Genomic DNA, 7,192 nt, shown 5'->3' with positions numbered 1-7,192 from the left:
ACATTCCCTCAGTTTGAGTAGTCCACCCACTCTGGATAGTGTTTTATTGTTCTGAACCAAAGACGAAAGCATGAGAGGATGTCTATTACCTCCACACATTCCCTCAGTTTGAGTAGTCCACCCACTCTGGATAGTGTTTTATTGTTCTGAACCAAAGATGAAAGCATGAGAGGATGTCTATTACCTCCACACATTCCCTCAGTTTGAGTAGTCCACCCACTCTGGATAGTGTTTTATTGTTCTGAACCAAAGACGAAAGCATGAGAGGATGTCTATTACCTCCACACATTCCCTCAGTTTGAGTAGTCCACCCACTCTGGATAGTGTTTTATTGTTCAGAACCAAAGACGAAAGCATGAGAGGATGTCTATTACCTCCACACATTCCCTCAGTTTGAGTAGTCCACCCACTCTGGATAGTGTTTTATTGTTCAGAACCAAAGATGAAAGCATGAGAGGATGTCTATTACCTCCACACATTCCCTCAGTTTGAGTAGTCCACCCACTCTGGATAGTGTTGTATTGCCAGAGTTGACCTAATTAGCAGTTTTGTGCATATGTATCTCCTTTTAAAGAATCCATAGTGTGCAGAGTCTTGCTCTCACTCTGGTCGAGCTCCTAGCTGAATCCTGCTAGTCAGACCTATTCAGCACCAATGTGCTGTGCTGCAGCTTTGAAGGAAAGGCCAGCCATGTCAGCTGAATATCCTCCCCTGGCGTCCTGCTGTATGAAACCTGCACCAATTCCCCTCCTAACACGCCGGCCAATCCGGCGATGCGGAGCTAGGATCTCGAGTCTGTCATAGGCTGATTCAGACTTGTACTGTAATCTGTTTCCCCCAAACATTTTAAAGAGATCTTTTCTTTCACGGTTTCCAAGGACGTTGGAAGTCCTTTGTGGGCTTTTGACTACATATATATTAGTGATGCTGAGGCTCCACAATGGGGCTTTAAATGGATTCCCAGGCAAGCCTCTCTGCTGAGATTGGAGGCTTCCTATGGCCAGTAATACACCACTGACATGAGATCCAGTGATAAAGCAAAGCAATTTGTTCAACCCTCCACAGAGGACAACACAAGCGGTGGAAATGTGTGGATTTTTATTACAGTGGTGTCTGAGGACAACCAGCCCTATCTATTATCCAGCTGCTCATTTGACCCGTCGATGCGAAGTGATGTCATCACCACGCGTCATCAATGCCAATTTCCTGTTTTCGTCGAGGCTGTGTAACTCCTTCTGTAAATCCCTATAGCTTTGCACTTGCTGTTACAATGTAAACCTCCCCTGTACTAATAGATGCTGGAGCAAGACAAACAAAAGCCTCTCATTTACTACGCCTTCCGTTTGGATCGCTGTGGTAGATAGCGTCGCACGATCGATACGGCACACGCCACCAGGCTCTCGTCTTTCCACACACACAGACAGACTGCATGTCTACGGCTGACTGGAGCGAGTAGACATACAGACACATGAGCCCTGTGTGTTCTCCTCCTGGTATCACTATCGGACAGCCTGGAGGACCCAGCCCAGCGACGGATGGCTTTGCCAGACCCACTGAGATAGTGGATGATGGAGAAGGCTGGCATGTTCAGTAGCCAGAGAAATGAGAGGCCAGGGCCTTTAAGTGTGACATCTGGCTCAAGGCCGGAGCTCAGGAGGAGGGCTTGTGCCACCGAGAGAGACTCATTCATCATCACAGGGACTGTAGAGTAGCAGACGGAGCTGGAAGACGAGACGTGTCTCCAGACTCCCAGTCAATGCAGTCTTCTATTTGTAGAGCTGACATATACATTGTGCCCCAGGGCCTCCAGCACCATGCACTGGGGAGTTGTCCTCAGAATGACACAGATTTGCTTCTGCTCAGCACGAGGACAATTGACTGGAGAATTTGGTCAGATATTGTACCTTTTCTCAGTCGATATAGGCCCAAGTAAGGGTGGGTTAACTAAATGTTTAGGAGTGTTTATTTTCTTCATCCGAGGCTGGAGTTTTGTCTGCGCCTAATTCGGTCAGTTTAATTTCTTCTGAGGAAGAAAAAGAGGGGATACTTCAGTGTAGTTTAGAGTTCAGAACTTGTTTTTGAGGGGCAGGCCACAGAGCAAGGCTGGTTGCGGGGATTTAAGAAACCAATTTTTCCTGCAAGTCATTAAAACAAGCCAGTCAACCATAGACACTGGATCTAAGCTGGGATGCAGTGAAATGACAGGCCGCAGTCAATGTCCCAATTTCCTCTCAGAAAACCCATGCGCCGGGCTTGTCCTTCATTTGTGATGCTTGGGATCAAAACAGGCTATGCTTGTTAGAGATGGCAGCCAAGACTTATGGCTAACTCCCTTGGCTTACTCCCCTGAAACCCCCCCCCCCCCCCATAGATTAATGTGTGACGACCACAGACCTCGATTTAGATGAACTGATATGGAGGTAATAAAAAACAGCTTTGATATGGTTTTGCCATTTTTATTACTTCCATCGAGCCAATCACATAGGCAGCATCTTGCAGAAATAAATGTCAAGGCAGAAAACATTTCCGAGACCTTTTTAACTTCACCTACTTCAGGTTCACGGCGGAGGCAGCGGCCTGACAGGACTGCTGAAAGGTCATGCCAGAAAGGACAGGCGCGGGTAATGAAATAAAAATTTGGGCCACGTAATTACTTAGAAGTGCGGGGAGAGTTGAAAATGATCACGGTTGGAGGAACTCCACAGCTGCCCCTGTCAGGTTTTAACAATGCTTCCGCGGCGGTAAGTTGCAGGATACATTTTCCTACAAATCTCACACTCCTTCCAAAAACATGGTGCTGTGGTTTGGGAAGGGGAGGGTGGGGTGGGGGTCACCATGGTTACAGGCAGGCTGGTCGTCTCTCTCTCTGGCAGGCTCTTCTACACACCGCGGGCTATAGCTCCAGCTCATCGAGCATTGCTGGTGATTTACGCGGTGACACGCCGGCTCTGACGGATGGCCGCATTACTGCCAAGCGCGAGACTAATGACAGTGAGGGTGGGGGGGGGTAGTCAGGTGACTTCCAGAAGAGAGTGGTGTGAAGAGGGAAGGGAAGTGAAGTGAGCAAGGGACGGGGGATGGTGGTTGGGTTTGTCTCAGCAAGCCTCCCAGAACCAAGCCACGCCATGCGAACACACTGACTGGACTTTCCCTGATTAAATGGGGAAACCGTAGGAGGGAGTGCACTGCATGGAAGCCCAAATGTGTTGCCGGAACAGCCTGCCCTCTGGGTTGATGTAGCGGTCTCAGATGGTGGCCCTCCCTCTCCTTGTCATGTTGTGTCTGTGTCAAACGCATGACTCTGCGAGGGTACCTGGTAAGATGATTGTGTGCAGTCTTCGAGTGTGGAGTTAACAGAAATACCTTGGCCAATTGCTTCAATATGAAGACTGCAGATTGTCCACTTAGATTTGAGAAAGAGCTCCCCACATAGGTAGCGCTATGTGGGGAGCTAGAAAGCATACAGCTGCTTATGTGCCCCCTGACCCCAACACACTACTCCCATCATGCAGTTGGGCACTCATTTCCAATAGGTCTTGAAGATGCCACTTTGTGGGTCAAAGGTCATTGATTAGACGTGTGAAGAGCGGCTGTGCAGGACTTGCCCTCTGGCACACACACAAACAAATGGACTCCAGCATAGATAAGACAGTTAATGGCCCTCATTTAATATATCCCATGTTTTCACATATGCCATTTGGCAGGCCCTTTTACCCAATGCGACTTACAGTAGTGCATGCATACATTTTTGTATTGAAGGCTCCAGTGAGAATGGAATCCACAATCCTGACATTGAGCCACACATGTAAATCTACAGGTAACTGCCAAAATAAAGGAAACACCAATATAAAGTGTTTTAACATGGCGTTCGGCCACCACAAGTCACCAGAACAGCTTCAATGTGCCTTGGCATAGATTCTACATGTGTCTGGAACTCTATTGGAGGGATACGACACCATTCTTCCACAAGAGGTAGCAGGAGGATGAGGGAGGTAGGGGTGAGAGCAGGAGGATGAGGGAGGTGGAGGGGGAGAGCAGGAGAGGGAGGGAGTTGGAGGGTGGGAGCAGGTGGAGGGTGAGAGCAGGAGAGGGAGGGAGCAGGTGGAGGGTGGGAGCAGGAGAGGGAGGGTGGGAGCAGTTGGAGGGGGAGAGCAGGAGAAGGAGGGAGGTGGAGGGTGGGAGCAGGAGAGGGAGGGTGAGAGCAGGAGAAGGATGGGGTGGGAGCAGGAGAAGGATGGGGTGGGAGCAGGTGGAGGGTGAGAGCAGGTGGAGGGTGAGAGCAGGAGAAGGATGGGGTGGGAGCAGGTGGAGGGTGAGAGCAGGAGAAGGATGGGGTGGGAGCAGGTGGAGGGTGAGAGCAGGAGAAGGATGGGGTGGGAGCAGGTGGAGGGTGGGAGCAGGACAGGGAGGGAGGTGGAGGGTGAGAGCAGGAGAGGGAGGGAGGTGGAGGGTGAGAGCAGGTGGAGGATGAGAGCAGGTGGAGGATGAGGGAGGTGGAGGGTGAGAGCAGGAGAGGGAGGGAGGTGGAGGGTGGGAGCAGGTGGAGGATGAGGGAAGTGGAGGGTGGGAGCAGGAGAGGGAGGGAGGTGGAGGGTGGGAGCAGGAGAGGGAGGGAGGTGGAGGGTGAGATAGGGGAAGGGAGAGTCCTGTTCCATAGAATTTAGGAATTAGAATACTAGAATGGTCATGAACCATTTTATAATGTGATAAGGTCAGCCATGTTGGTCAGGGAGTTGGTCAACCATGGCCAGTGCTGTAATAAGATACATTGTTTAAAAAAATACATGTGAATAATTTAACTGCACTGTTTGTTTGTTAGCTAGCTAGCCAGACAGATTTAGAAGAATGATTCCATTAATTTAACTGCCAATATGCTAACATTCCATTCAGACACTGGCTGACATCAGTTGATGATAGAACTTAGACAAGTTGTAAATGCAACAAACACTGATATTGTATCATATAATAGCACTCACATCTTTCCAAGAAAACAAACAATTAGATATTTCTGGTTTGTTAACATACAGTTGAAGTCGGAAGTTTACATACACCTTAGCCAAATACATTTAAACTCAGTTTTTCACAATTCCTGACATTTAATCCTAGTAAGAATTCCCTGTCTTAGGTTAGTTAGGATCACCACTTTATTTTAAGAATGTCAAATGTCAGAATAATAGTTGAGATAATGATTTATTTCAGCTTTTATTTCATTCATCACATTCCCAGTGGGTCAGAAGTTTACATACACTCAATTAGTATTTGGTAGCATTGCCTTTAAATTGTTTAACTTGGGTCAAATGTTTTGTGTAGCCTTCCACAAGCTTCCCACAATAAGTTGGGTCAATTTTGGCCCATTCCTCCTGACAGAGCTGGTGTAATTGAGACATGTTTGGAGGCCTCCTTGCTCGCACATGCTTTTTCAGTTCTGCCCAAACATTTTCTATACGGTTGAGATCAGGGCTTTGTGATGGCCACTCCAATACCATGACTTTGTTGTCCTTAAGCTATTTTGCCACAACTTTGGAAGTATGCTTGTGGGCATTGTCCATTTGGAAGACCCATTTGCGACCAAGCTTTAACTTCCTGACTGATGTCTTGAGATGTTGCTTCAATATATCCACATAATTTTCCATCTTCATGATGCCATCTATTTTGTGAAGTGCACCAGTCCCTCCTGCAGAAAAGCTCCCCCACAACATGATGCTGCCACCACCGCGCTTCATGGTTGGGGGTGGTGTTCTTCGGCTTGCAAGCCTCCCCCTTTTTCCTCCAAACATAACGATGGTCATTATGTCCAAACAGTACAATTTTTGTTTCATCAGACCAGAGGACATTTCCCCAAAAAGTATGATCTTCGTCCCCATGTGCAGTTGCAAACCATAGTCTGGCTTTTTTTATGGCGGTTTTGGAGCAGTGGCATCTTCCTTGCTGAGCGGCCTTTCAGGTTATGTCGATATAGAACTCGTTTTACTGTGGATATAGATACTTTTGTACCTGTTTCCTCCGGCATCTTCACAAGGTCCTTTGCTGTTGTTCTGGGATTGATTTGCACTTTTCACACCAAAGTACGTTAATCTCTAGGAGACAGAACGCGTCTCCTTCCTGAGCGGTATGACGGCTGTGTGGTCCCATGGTGTTTATACTTGCGTACTGTTGTTTGTACAGATGAACGTGGTACCTTCAGGCATTTGGAAATTGCTCCGAAGGATGAATCAGACTTGTGGAGGTCTACAAGTTGGCAGATTTTTTGGGATATTCCCATGATGTCAAGCAAAGAGGCACTGCGTTTGAAGGTAGGCCTTGAAATACATCCACAGGTACACCTCCAATTGACTCAAATGATGTCAATCAGAAGCTTCTAAAGCCATGACATAATTTTCTTGAATTTTCCAAGCTGTTTAAAGGCACAGTCAACTTAGTGTATGTAAACTACTGACCCACTGGAATTGTGATACAGTGAAATAATCTGTCTGTAAACAATTGTTTGAAAAATGACTTGTGTCATGCACAAAGTAGATGTCCTAACCGACTTGCCAAAACTATAGTTTGTTAACAAGAAATTTGTGGCATAGTTGAAAAATGAGTTTTAATGACTACAACCTAAGTGTATGTAAACTTCCGACTTCCGACCTGTATATACAGTATATAATTATACTGAACAAAAATATAAATGCAACAGTTTCAAGGATTTTACTGAGTTACAGTTCATATATGTAAATCAGTCAATTGAAATGAATGAATTAAGCCCTAATCTATGGATTTCACATGACTGGGCAGTGGTGCAGCCATGGGTGGGCCTGGGAGGACATAGGCCCAGCCACTTGAGAGCCAGGCCCAGCCAATCAGAATAAGTTTTTCCCCACAAAAGGGCTTTATTACAGACAGAAATACTCCTCAGTTTCATCAGCTGTCCAGGTGGCTGGTCTCAGACAATCCTCAGAGTGTGGAGGGCCTGGCGTAGCGTGGTTACACGTGGTCTGCGGTTGTGAGGTCGGTTGGATGTACTGCCAAATTCTCTAAAACAAAGTTATGGTAGCGAAATTAACATAAAATTCTCTGGCAACAGCTCTGTTGGACATTCGTGCGGTTGGCATACCAATTGCACACTCCCTAAAAAACTTGAGACGTGTGGCATTGTGTTGTGTGACAAAACTGCATATTTTAGAGTGGCCTTTTATTGTCCCCCAGCACA

The sequence above is a fragment of the Salvelinus namaycush genome, chromosome 6 (genome assembly GCF_016432855.1).
Source record: "Salvelinus namaycush isolate Seneca chromosome 6, SaNama_1.0, whole genome shotgun sequence".
Taxonomy (NCBI): Eukaryota; Metazoa; Chordata; class Actinopteri; order Salmoniformes; family Salmonidae; genus Salvelinus; species Salvelinus namaycush.
This window is presented reverse-complemented; position numbering follows the sequence as displayed.